Source organism: Triturus cristatus, chromosome 6, assembly GCF_964204655.1.
Source record: "Triturus cristatus chromosome 6, aTriCri1.1, whole genome shotgun sequence".
Taxonomy (NCBI): domain Eukaryota; kingdom Metazoa; phylum Chordata; class Amphibia; order Caudata; family Salamandridae; genus Triturus; species Triturus cristatus.
The window spans coordinates 293,601,797-293,615,485 of NC_140589.1; positions in this window are offsets into that span (position 1 = coordinate 293,601,797).

A 13,689-nucleotide genomic window follows, 5' to 3' on the forward strand; every position below is an offset into this window, starting at 1 on the left:
AGTGGGTCTGTGAGTGGGGGCATGAGAGTCTGAGTGGATGCATGAGAGTCTGAGTGGGTCTGCAAGTGGGTGCATGAGTTTCTGAGTGGGTCTGTGACTGGGTGTAAGAGAGTGTGAGTGGGTCTCTGAGTGAGTGCATTAGTGAGTAAATCTGTAAATGTATTTTAGTTTTACAATTTCAGCTATATTCGTGAATTCATTGTGATGTCACACAGGGAGATTGCGCTGAGCATCGCGATGCCCTCGCGAATATCGCTGGTGGGAAAAAAAACAGTTTTTCAACATATTATACACATCGGGCATCCCTCAAAGACCCCTATATTCCAGCCATGGTTTTAGGGTACCTTTTCCCTGACCCCTTATATTTCTTTCATCATTCATTTTCACATCCCTGGGACTGTGTCCCATTACATAAAATGGTGGCCACAACTTTCTACACAGGTTGTGGACAGTCAATCACAGCATTCCTGTTGGCGCGTGAATTTGCAAATTGTTACGAAGTAGTCGCAAAGTCTTCGCCCTCTAGATATACAATTTTGTTTTTCTTTTAATATCTAAAAAACTACTGAACGGATTCACACCAAACAACAAAAAGTGCTCTTTCTGGACCAAGAAGTACTGTTCTGCCCAATTTGGTGTAATTCCATTCAGTGGTTTGGGCTGTAGTTGTGTACCAATGGGAATTAACATAGAAAACATACTTTTTTTGACCCCTCCATTTTCTCAGCCCCTGCTTGATTAATCACCCTTAATTTTTCCATAGAGAACTAGATTGAGCAGGGCACTTCTTTTGGAACATTTTGTGACGATTCGTCAAACGGCGCCAAAGAAATAGGCAAGTCAAAACCTGCTTTTACAATAGAAACTAGGTCCTAACTATAACTACCTACTGGCGACCGCCAGTAGGTAATATATATTACCTACTGGCGGTCGCCAGTAGGTAGTTATAGTTAGGACCTATTTTTCATCGGAAATCCGCAACATTCTATTTGGAATAACGTTGGCGCCAATTGACGAATCTTCGCAAAAGTTTCCAAACTTTTGGCCAGCTCCGGTCTGCTCCTATCCTGAAAATTTCACGGTGATTCATCAAGCGGGGGCTGAGAAAAAAGGGGGGTCCCAAAACACGTTTTCCCCATGCATTTTCCCATAGGACCTGTTGACACAGCTACAGCCCGAACTGCTGAACGGAATTACACCAAATTTGGCAAAGAGGTAGTCCTCAGTTCAGACTCGTGCCTTTTGCTTAAATGGTGTAAATCCGTTCAGTAGTTCCTGAGAAAATTAGAGTTAAAAAGATAGATATATCTGGGCGGAGTCTAACCACACATCTCATCGTGAGATCTGATTGGCTGTCAGTACTTCATCCAAGAAGTGTTGGCAGCCATCTTGGGACCAATATACATGATAGCACCTCATTAAAAAGCATTGCAGTTAATAGAAGGTAAGACACATTGGAATCAAAGTAAAAAACTGAAAGCATTTCCTACTGAGGAGACTGCAGTAAATGAGGAAATTAGGAAACTTCATAACAAATAAATCTCCCGAGATGGCCACCAGAGACAAAAGAGCCCAAATGCAGCACAACTATCACCCAGATGTAGCCCACATGTAGCCCAATGACAGAAGTGTGCAAAACACTTCTTTTTTTGTGTATTTGCAGTTTTATATAGTGCAGACTTGTCAGGTAATGGAGTGCTTCACATGAGCATTGGTTACACCACACAAGATCAAATTCATTTTGGTTGTAGACATGGGGAGATTAAGTGATTTGACCAGAATCACAGAATGTTGAGCCGAAGCAGAAACTCCAATCTGGTTCCAGAGTTGCAAAGTCTGCAGCTCTGGAAGTAACACCACATCCTCTCCCCTAAGTGCAACATTTAATCAAGTGGTCAACTGGATAAAAAACATAAAGATTACAAATAATTTAAAAGTTCTTTGTCGCTATTTGAAAACTCAGAAAATATGTCCTCATTTTAGTTTTTTAGAGCACTAACCATAATTTTGATGCAAATAAGACCCTCTCATATATGTAATTTCTAAAGGAAATGCTCTAGGTATTACAGTTTTGATTACATCAAGATGACGTCAGGCGTTCCACACTTTTGTAATAAATATAGATTGTTAGCAATCTAGTTGTTCATTGGGATACTGTTGAGAGGCAGAGGCCAGGGGCACAGACTCTGAAAATTGAAGGCAGGTAGGAGAGTGCAGAGGCAACAATCTGACCACACTGGGCAGGCAGGCAGGGCAGGGGCAGCACAACAGACTATGGAGGGCAGTGGAAAGGGGGGCAGGGGCAACAAACCAACAATGCAGGACTGGCAAGAGAGGCTGTGGCAATATAATAGACCATTGTGGGCAGAAGGAAGAGGCAGTGGTAGTACAACCATACATGCCAACAGACCAGTTTCAGCCAGGAAACGTCCAATGATTTTAAGCTCAAATGGGCTTTATTTGATCTGTCTCCTGTCTACAATCTCCTCTTTTTCAATGTAACTCAATGGGGAAAATCAATACGCCAGTTTTTTTTTCAAAATCTCCCTCTTACCAAGTTCAAAATGTTCGCAAGTATGGTACATTGGATCATGGTAGGCTGGAGGAATTGGGGTAGGGACATGGACTCGGATAACAGAGGACAGGAGGGACATGTAGAGGTGCACCAAACTGATCCTACAGGGCAGGCATTAGGGTTTGCAGCAGCACAATACACCACACAGGGCATGCGGGAAAGGAGTGCAGCACAACAATCCATAGAAAGCAATAGGGAGGGGACAGGACCATGCACATGGACAACAGAGAACAGAGGGGAAAGAGGCAATGGTAGCTAGCTGACCATAATGGACAGACAGGAGTGAAAGCTGCAGCATAACAGACCATAAAGGGCAGGAGGGACGGATCAGGGGCATTACAATGGAACAGACAAGCCAGGAAGGCGGGAATAGGGGTCTGCACATGGAAACAGAGGGCTGAGGGCAGGGCAGGAGCAGCAAGATGACCATGGAGGTCAGGCAGGATGGGCACTAGAAACAAGACACACCATGGAGAGCAACAGTGAGACTATGATGGCATACACACAGACCATGGAGGGAAGGTGGGAGGGGGTCAGGGGCAGCTAGCTGACCACACAGAGAAGGTGGGAGGGGCAATGGCAGCACAGAAGACCATGCATGCCAAGCGGGAGGGTTAGTGGCAGCACAATGGCTATGATGGACAAGAAGGAGGGTGCAGGGGCATGCACAAAGGACCATGGAGGATAGAAGGGAGGGTCAGGATCTGGGCACAGACAAGAGTGTTCAGGGGAAGGGGCCTCACAACAGACCGCGCGGGGCAGGCAGGAGGAGCAGTTGCAGCACAACAGACCAGGGAGAGCAGAAGGGTGTGGCAGTAAAATGGACCATGGAGGACAGGGGGATAGGGGCATGGCATGTGGACAGGCAGGGTGGAGGTGGCAGCCAGGGACAGGTTACAGTCATCTGACAATGCTAGGCAGGTGGGAGGGGAGTGACAGCTCAACAGAACACTCAGAGTAGATAGGAGTGGCAGGTCCATGGAACATGGTGGGCAAAAAGGATGGAGCAGGGGCATGCACAAAGACATCGGAGAGCATGGGGAAGGAGAATAGGGGCAGCAAGCTAAGCACAGAGGCTAAGCAGGAGGTCAATGATGGGCCATAGAATTGGGCAATGGAGGGCAGGAGGAGTGGACTGGTACCTCATGCTAAATGGAGGGCAGTGGCAGCACATCAGACCGTGCATGGCAGGAGGGAGGAGGCTAGTCCATGGATTCAGACAACAGAGGATAGGGAGGAGGTGGATGGGGCAGCAAGCTAACTGTTCAGAGAAGGTGGGCATTAGGAACTTTATTGTTTTTAAAATGTGTGTCTGTGTGAACTACTTAAAATATGAACAAGTATGCAGCATAATCTCACTTTTATTCAGGAAGAAGAGGACGTTTTTGACTGTGACTCCGGGGTCACTTGGCAGAAACACCCCCTGACCCTCCACCCCCCATCGCAAAATGTAATGCCCGTGAAAAGGGTAGTTGGATGCAGTGTTATATAGAACATAGTCCTGAGAGCACGATTGAAAATGAAAACTAGATATAGTATATGGTATAAACTATGCACCAAAAAGTGTGATATAAGATTAACCGGGGCGTGAAATATAATATGCAATACATTGTGCGTAATGACAGATTCATTGGAGAGCGCGAGATAGCACAGGCACTAGTGCGTGCTATGCGATATGCGCCTTAGAGTGTAATATGCACAGGGCAGTGTTGTGTAACCTAACTAGTCTCTAAAGTTGTAATATAAAATGTGTGCTGGGGAATGTAATGTTGCATATGCACTGTGACAAAGATATGGATCCCAGATTGTAATATGTATGGCATAGCGCTGTGCGTTATAACATAGGCATCGAGGAAGTCACATTAGATGGGGCAATATAACCCGTGCGAAGGCAAGTGTGGCATGACATATTCACGGGGTGGTGTTACAGTGCACATGGGCTAGAGGGTGTCATAGCATACGCACTAGCTGGTGGAATATAACACAGAGGTGTGTGGCACTCGGCGGGCACTGGTGGGTGTAACACAGCATTGGGCTCAACCAGGAGCACGCTGTGACTCTCAAGTGAGGTTCGTCTCCTTTCCAGAGAGTAAAATAAAAAGACTTACACATCCGGCGGTGGATGTGTGTTTTATTAACCGTGAGGGGTTTTCTTGCATAGTTTGGTTGAATTTTTGTCGAATCCCCTTTAAATTGCTTGGTGTGCGTGTGTATTAAATGTGCCCGTCAGTAGCTACCCATCTTTGTATAAATAAACGACAAGGGTGTCTACTTGGAGAGTACCCACCGGCGGGGGCGCCGGGATTAGGCATGGTAGGGCGCCAGACACGTCAGAGCTTCACTTGCGGTGTAAATACATTCCACGTGGATTCATTGTATGCATAGTCGCCTTTTAATGAATATCACGTAAATCGTCATGGTGATAGGTACATACGGTTTGTCCAGCATGTCCTAGGTGTTCCTATAAATATATATATTTTTAAAATAATAAAAAACAAAGGCCAGCCCAGTGGGAATTGGGGTCCCTGGGGCCATAAGTGGCCTGAGGAGGGGGGCAACGCAACCCCCCTCCTAAAGAATATTTTTAAAAAGCCATGACCCGGGGGTTGGGGTCCCCGGGGCCGATTAAGGCCTTGGGAGGGGGGCCACGCGGCCCCCTTCCAAATTTATATTTTTCAACAAAAAAATTAGGGTGCAGGCCCTGGGGGATGGCGTCCCCAGGGCCAATACATTAGAAAAAGAAGGAGGGCCACACAGCCCTCCTTCTTAAAAAAATAAAATAAATAAAAGACCGGCATCATGCCGGAGGCCACGACCCCTCCTTGCACCACTCTGCAAACGTGCCCCCTGGCCAGTTGTAAGTTGGGGAATTAATTCACCTTCAATACTGAGGGTCCCTGAAGGCCAACTAGCCCAACAGGTATCTCCAGTATGCCCCAGGGAGATGCGTTGCAGACAGGTGTTCTGAGGCCACGCCCCTTTTTACACCTCTATGCAACGCAGCTCTGTGGCGCTTACTGGAGGTACCTAGTGGGCTAGTTCGACCCTAGGGACCCTTAGGATTCAAGGGGACTTAATCTCTCAACTTAGAACGGCCACAGGGCGCGTTTACACAATGGTGAAGTGAGGGGACGGGGCCTGAGGTGACGTGTGCAAACACGCCCGGTGGCGCGTTTTAAGTTTGGGAAATAATTCCCTTTCAATCCTGAGGGACCCTGGGGGCCAACTAGCCCACCAGGTGCTTCCAGTAAGCACCACTGCTCTGCGTTGCAGAGAGGTGGTGCAGGCCGTGGCCCTTTTTACACCTCTCTGCAATGGCGCTTTCTGGACGTACCTAGTGGGCTATTTTGTCCCTAGGGACCCTCAGGACTCAAGGGGACTTAATCTCCCAACTTAAAATGGCCACAGGGCGTGTTTACACAGTGGGGAAGGGAGGGGACGGGGCCTGAGGTGACGTGTGCAAACACGCCCTATGGCGCATTTTAAGTTGGGGAAATAATTCCCCTTCAATCCTGAGGGCCCCTGGGGGCAAACTAGCCCACCAGGTGCTTCCAGTAAGCGCCACTGAGCTGCGTTGCAGAGAGGTGGTCCAGGCCATGCCACTTTTTACACCTCTCTGCAACGCAGCTCTGTGGCGCTTACTGGAGGTACCTAGTGGGGTAGTTGGACCCTAGGGACCCTCAGGATTCAAATGAACTTAATCTCCCAACTAAAAACGGCGACAGGGCGTGTTTACACAGTGGTGAAGGGAGGGGACGGGGCCTGAGTTAACATGTGCAAACACGCCCTGTGGCGCGTTTTAAGTTGGGGAAATAATTCCCCTTCAATCCTGAGGGCCCCTGGGGGCGAACTAGCCTACCAGGTGCTTCCAGTAAGTGCCACTGAGCTGCGTTGCAGAGAGGTGGTCCAGGCCGTGCCACTTTTTACACCTCTCTGCAACGCAGCTCTGTGGCGCTTACTGGAGGTACCTAGTGGGCTAGTTGGACCCTAGGGACCCTCAGGATTCAAATGAACTTAATCTCCCAACTAAAAACGCCGAGGGGCGTGTTTACACAGTGGTGAAGGGAGGGGACGGGGCCTGAGTCAACATGTGCAAACACGCCCTGTGGCACGTTTTAAGTTGGGGAAATAATTCCCCTTCAATCCTGAGGGACCCTGGGGGCCAGCTAGCCCACCAGGTGCTTCCAGTAAGCGCCACTGCTCTGCGTTGCAGAGAGGTGGTCTAGGCCGTGCCCCTTTTTACATCTCTCTGCAACGCAGCTCTGTGGCACTTACTGGAGGTACCTAGTGGTCTAGTGGGACCCTAGGGGCCCTCAGGATTCAAGGGGACTTAATCTCCCAACTTAAAACGGCCACAGGGCATGTTTACACAGTGGGGAAGGGAGGGGATGGGGCCTGAGGTGACGTGTGCAAACACGCCCTGTGGTGCGTTTTAAGAGGTAGTTTTAATCCCCTGCCCTAATATATACTAGGGGCTGACAGAGGAGGTCATGCTAATCACAGGGGGACCCCAACGCATAGTGTTCCCTAGTGTATGTAGGTGTTTTCACTGTATTCTGAGTGTCTTTTAACATAGCACTGGCTCTAGGTCTGGTTAGTCAGACTCAGTTACCACCAGTATCCGTCTGAAAAAGTTTAGGGTACAGGATGATTTTGCGACAAGGCTTCTTTCTGCTCTTCTGTTTGTTCTTTCTGCACGTTATCCTTCTTCCTGCACTTTTCTTCGTCTTTGAGGACATCTGTTGCTTCTTTCTGCATTTCTTTTTTTTCTTTCTGTGCGTTTTTTCTTCTTTCTTCACATTTCCTATCTCTGTAGGCATAGTTAGAAATTAGCATTTAAAAAACATTTGAAATTCACTGAAAAAACCATAGGTTTCAGGCACGTTATAGTTAGGAATTAGCATTTTAAAAAAACGTAAAAATTCACTGAAAAAAGCATAGGTTTCAGGGGCGTTATAGTTAGCAGGACTTTTCACTCGTACAAAACCATTGAAATTCCCCCGTTATAGTTAGTTCAGCTTACTATAACTTGCGTGCCCGCAAAGCACTGCTGATGACGTCACATATTACATCACTCATGGCATGGTCAGTGACATCACTCATGACATCACTGATGACATCTCAAATGACATTACTGATGACATCTCTGATGACATCATCCTTGTGATAGAGTGGCAGACCTCCTCTCCCCCTAATATAACCGTTGATACACACATTTAAAAATAGAAACTACAATTTTCAAAACAATGGACATACCAATACCAGTTACAACAACCTATTCAATAATTCTAAGATCCACATACACATCCACTCATTCACCAACAGTCCTATACAGTCACTCATACATGTACTCACTCATCATATGAACTCATACACCTATACATCCTGTTACACAATGCCACTCATCCATAGAGTTCCTCACACGCATAGTCACTCATGCTAATAAAAAATCAAACATCCATTTACTTGCATATACAGTTATACACACACCACCACACTTACTTCTACAGAAACTTACACATACTTAGTCTTTTAAACAATCACATATAGAAACACATACTTATTCATACAGGAACTCTTCCAATCTCTCACTCTCACATATACTCACTTATATACACCAATAGTCACATATACTAGTTTAAAACATATGTAGTTACTCATAAAGACACTATTGAGACAGTCATTCACTCACTAACACACCCATGCACACACTCATCCACCCATACAGTCCTGCACACATGCTGTCTTCAACACATACAAACAGTGAGTCACTCATTCATGCACCTATACACTACGTAATACCCCCACCGAACCATACAAACACTCAGACACTCATTCTGATACTCAAAAAACCAACTAATAACCTATATAGACACTCATGTAGCTACTCACCAACCCATGTAGCCACTTATACACAAAGTGAGAGACTGATACAGATATTTACATATTTAAACATTACTCACTAAGCCATGTATTCACTAAGATACACTTAATCAGTCAGTTATACAATCAATTATTCAAAAACAAATCATCCATTTAGACACTTATATACCCATTTATTCTTCCATCGACCTTGAGATATACATATATAAAACATATGTAATTTTCAGAAAAACACACATTCGCCGGATGATGTCATCAGTGTCATTTGAGATGTCATCAGTGATGTCATGAGTGATGTCACTGACCATGTCATGAGTGATGTAATATGTGACGTCATCAGCAGTGCATTGCGGGCGCGCGAGTTATAGTTAGCTGAACTAACTATGAACGGGGGAATTTCAATGGTTTTTTACTGGTGAAAAGTCCAGCTAACTATAACGCCCCTGAAACCTATGGTTTTTTCAGTGAATTTTATATATCTACATAGATAGAGAGATAGATAGATAGATAGATAGATCGATAGATAGATAGATAGATAGATAGATAGATAGATAGATAGATAGATAGATAGATAGATAGATAGATAGATAGATAGATAGATAGATAGATAGATAGATAGATAGATAGATAGATAGATAGATAGATAGATAGATAGATAGATAGATAGATAGATAGATAGATAGATGGATAGATAGATAGATAGATATTGCCTACTGGCCGTCACCAGTAGGTAGTTACAGTTAGAACCCAGTTTCCATAGGAAAAGTATTTTTTTTAATAACTTTGGCGTCGTTTGACGAATCTTCCTGAAATTCTCCCCCCAAAAAGTCTATCCATGTCAGCTCCTATCCTGAAAGTTTGGGGGTGATTCGTCAAGCGGGGGCTGAGAAAAAAGGGGGGTCCCAAAAGTCGTTTTCTTCAAGTTAATTTCAATAGGAAATATTGTGACAAGCTACAGCTTGAACTGACGGACGGAATTACCCCAAATTTGGCAGAAGGGTAGCGCTTGGTTCAGAAAGCGACCTTTTCTTAAATGGTGTAAATCCGTTCAGTTGTTTTTGAGAAATTCAAAAAGTAAGAGTCACAAAATCAATTTCCCATAGGAAACTTTTTGCAGGGCTACAGCCAAATCTACTCAATGGAATTACCCCAGATTTGGCAGAAAAGAAGTGATTGGGTTAGAAAGCGACCTTGTAAAAAATGGTGTAAATCCATTCAGTAATTGCTGAGAAATTAGAAAAATAAAAGTTTTGATATCCGGGCGGAGCCCAAGTCGCGTGCGCGAGCTTCACTGTAATTGGCTGCTAGCACTCCAAGCCAGGAAGTGTTGGCAGCCATCTTGTGGCTCGGTAGAAGCGAGTCACCCGAAAATGGAGAAACAAAGGTATAAAACAAGAGAAGGTGGCAGGGTAGAAAAACCCTGACCCACTAGGTCTGCGCAGGGGGTCCCAGGAGGCCCCCAGGGCCCAAAAAAAAATAAAAAATAAATAAATAAATTGGCAACAATTCGCGCTGGGGTTGTGGGTTCTCATGTTTTATTTTAATGAGGCCCTTGGATGGGCTAGGTTGCGGGGGTATTTCTTAAAAAATAATAGCAGGGGCTTGCAGGGGTTACGGGTGTCCGCTGAGGTCCGCGCAGCCCCAGGGCATCACTTATGTTGGGAGGGGGGTTGCGCAGCACCCCTCCTGGAGTCTTCTATGTGCTTGTAACATTGGCGTCGTTTGACGAATCTTTATGAAATTATCCAAAAAGTTTCTCTTTTTTTGATTAGCTCCTATATTGAAAGTTTGGGGATGAATGGTATAGGAGGGGCCGAGAAAAAAGAGGGTCCTAAAACGTGTTTTCTCCATGGAATTTCTATACGAATCTTTACAGAAAACTACACGTGAAACTCCTGAACAGAATTACGCCAAATTTGGCAGGGAGAAAGGTGATGGTCCAGAAAGCACGCTTTTGTTTAACTGGTGTAAATCCATTCAGTAGTTTTTGAGAAATATCAAATTTTACAGATATTGAATTTTGAGAATTCTGACATGTGATTGGCTGAGGGGTTACAAGCACCAGTTTGCAGATTATTGGCTGAGAATGGTTGAAACCAGGAAGTGTTGGCAGCCATTTTGTGATTTACTCCGTCAGCTTGCATCTCTCCGTGTAGAAGCCATTGGGTCTGCAGTTTTACCTGTGCGAGGAAACACTGGCATCTGTGTCTGTGTGAGATATGCCTTTCACGCTGCCTCTCCTCATATCACCAGGTCGCGGGTATGCCTTTAGAAGCCCATCCGTCGGCTCGGAGCTCTGTGAGTCAGTCTGTCACCACTTTTCCATCCATACCTTCCACCCAAAAAATCGCCACAAATGAGAGCCACAACTAACGCTAATGATATGCAAAGTAGGCGTTCCCGTGGAAAAAAAAAAAAAAAACACCACTTGCCCATATTTTCAACGACCAGCCAACTCTGCAATGCGATCCAAAAAGCAGGCAATAAGCTGAGTTGGCAGTAAGAAATTAACATCAGCCTTTAACTGGTGTAAGGAGGTCGACTATCTACAGCGTGAATTGGACCCAACTCACAGCCACATCTAAATACCAACACGTGATACAGCTACTGATCATGCAGCTGTGACACCCAACAAGGCCACAACAACCACTGCCACCACCACCAGGACCTCCCCCAGACCATCCCACCAAATACCACCGAGGCAGCGCAAAACAGGACAACGGACCTTCCCAAAACGCCATGGCCCCTCAGTCGCACAATAGCTGAATGTTGGGAGATGTGGGAACCAAGTACGTGTGAAGGAGGCAAGTCACCCATCAATAATAATGCACACAATACCAAGTGTAGAGGTGATGTGCTGGACAGACCTCACTATGCAAAGCACAAACCTCTCCATGTGGACATATACTACTGATACTTGTAGTGTTGTGCACAGTGGATGCAACCATGTTACCTCAGGCAATGGGGAAGATCTCGGTCATGTAGCTGTGTTGTGCCCCCCGGAAGCGTAAGCGGAGTGGGCTGGTCTAACGTACGGCACTCCAGCGTAGGAGTATGAATAAATAGGCTGGGTCTCTGGGCGTGGTTCACTTGTGGGAAGGCCAAAGCGTCTGCCAGAGTGGCAGCCCTCACCCTGCCACGTGGCTGCCGCCATGACCGTGGGCCTCCTCGACACAGGTCCCCTGCGAACCCAGCAGCACAGCACCGCAGACTTATGTCTGTACAGACTACTGCCTTCGATCTACACTGCGGACAGCAGGGCTCACAATTCAGATGGAGTGGCGAGGGCAGATGAAGCAGTCCAGTAGGCAAGACACATTGCTCCCAGTGTGGCCCACACGGACCACGCATCATCGCAGGCTGTGCACACGCTGAGCGCCAAAGGTACTACTAACTCAGTGCACCATAAGTCATCGCAAGGAAGAGTGAACAGTTTTATGTCAGCAGTGAGGCATACTATCACTCAAAAATCGAATTGAGGCAGAATGTAATAGACAAAAAACATTGGTCCGAGTGCGGCCCGCCCGGATCACGCATCATCGCAGGGTACGTACACGCTGAGGGCCAAAAGTACTACTACCTCAGTGCACCATAAGTCATCTCCACGTGGACTTATTGAGGCAGAATTGAATAGACAAAAGACATTGGTCCGAGTGTGGCCCTCCCGGACCACGCACCATCGCAGGGTACGTACACGCTGAGCTCCAAAGGTACTACTAACTCAGTGCACCATAAGTAATCGCAAGGAAGAGTAAACAGTTTTATGTCAGCAGTGAGGCATACTATAACTCGAAAATCAGGCAACAAGTTCGAAATATCAGAGACTTCAGGAAGAAGATCTCCATCGATGACTTTCACGGCCTGTGCACCAATTGCAGTAATAAGGCTCAACAACCGCATCTCCACTGCTCAGTTGATATTCCCGGCCCTTATAGAACATTGTCCTTGGAAGCTAGAGTCCCTGCTCCAGTCATGTCCACATCCAGGTCACAGGAGCCACAGAACAGATTTCTGGCAATCACATTACCCCAATCCATAGGACAAACCATTAAAATCATTAAAGCTACAATCATCAGGCCAAGCACATAAAGTCCCAACGAGGCCCCTAACTCTTGCCAGGAAAACACTGTAAACCAACACAGTTCCAGCCATTTCCCTACAGGTTACAATGGGGGTCAGCACACAACCTTCTAACCACCTTTGTTAAAAGTAGCAGTGCCCAAATACACAGGTAACCGCTACCAGGACCCACACAAACCAGCCTTAAAAACAGACCAAACATTCTCAATCCTTCCTTTAGAAGGGTGTAACCCAGTAAATCAGCTCATTTAGAGAAAAACCTTGTTCTATGCCACGTGCCGAGACCCAAGAGATGTACCCGTGTCAATGGAAGCATTCACCTAAAATCCAAACACCCACTACCCTTCACAATTGCACGCAGCACATGCAGGTCAAAAGGACATCTCTGCCCCAATCAAAGCGTCACAACTTTAAATGGAGCAGCGGACAGGAAAAGAATACTGACCCCACCTAGGAGAGAGGGAACCCAGAATACGAAGAACATTACAACAGTTTTACACAGACTAGTCCCTTTAAATTAAAAAAACTTTTTAAACTGTTTAAAACTCACCCTCCTCCCAAAACCTTAGCACTTCCTTTTCAGTAACCTATGAAGAAATATTTGCTCACAGTTAAACCACCAAGCGCATCAGTAAAATGTAAACACAGGTATTTTTCAGACAAATGCCTAATTATTTGTGTTTTTCTAAACTAACCTACAAAACCGCAGCTCTAATCCTACAGGTCTATGGTTGTGCTGAACGTGCACCAACACTGCCGTGGCAGCCATTCCTTCGAACTGAGCTCTCAAAGTAGACTTTCTTTCACAAGGCTCACGTAATACAGGATACATTCACTTTTGCAACAACCCCTTGGAAGACATTGTTTGCACTGCACCAAGACAAGCCACATCTGGCCGCCCAGAAAATAGACACTTGAGCTGAAGACGACCCTATAGGCTACAAATGATTTTTAAGTTATGTATTTTTGTATTTCTGTACACTCTCTGTTTAGCCGGGGTGTTCTGGAACTTCTCTTGAACTAGATGTATGCCTAATCTTGCAAATTCTGCTTCTACATTCTTACAACGCATGTGCAGTGACCTCTCTCACCTCACACCTGCACTGAACCAAATGCTAATATTCCTCATGCACCACACAGTGCACTCCTAT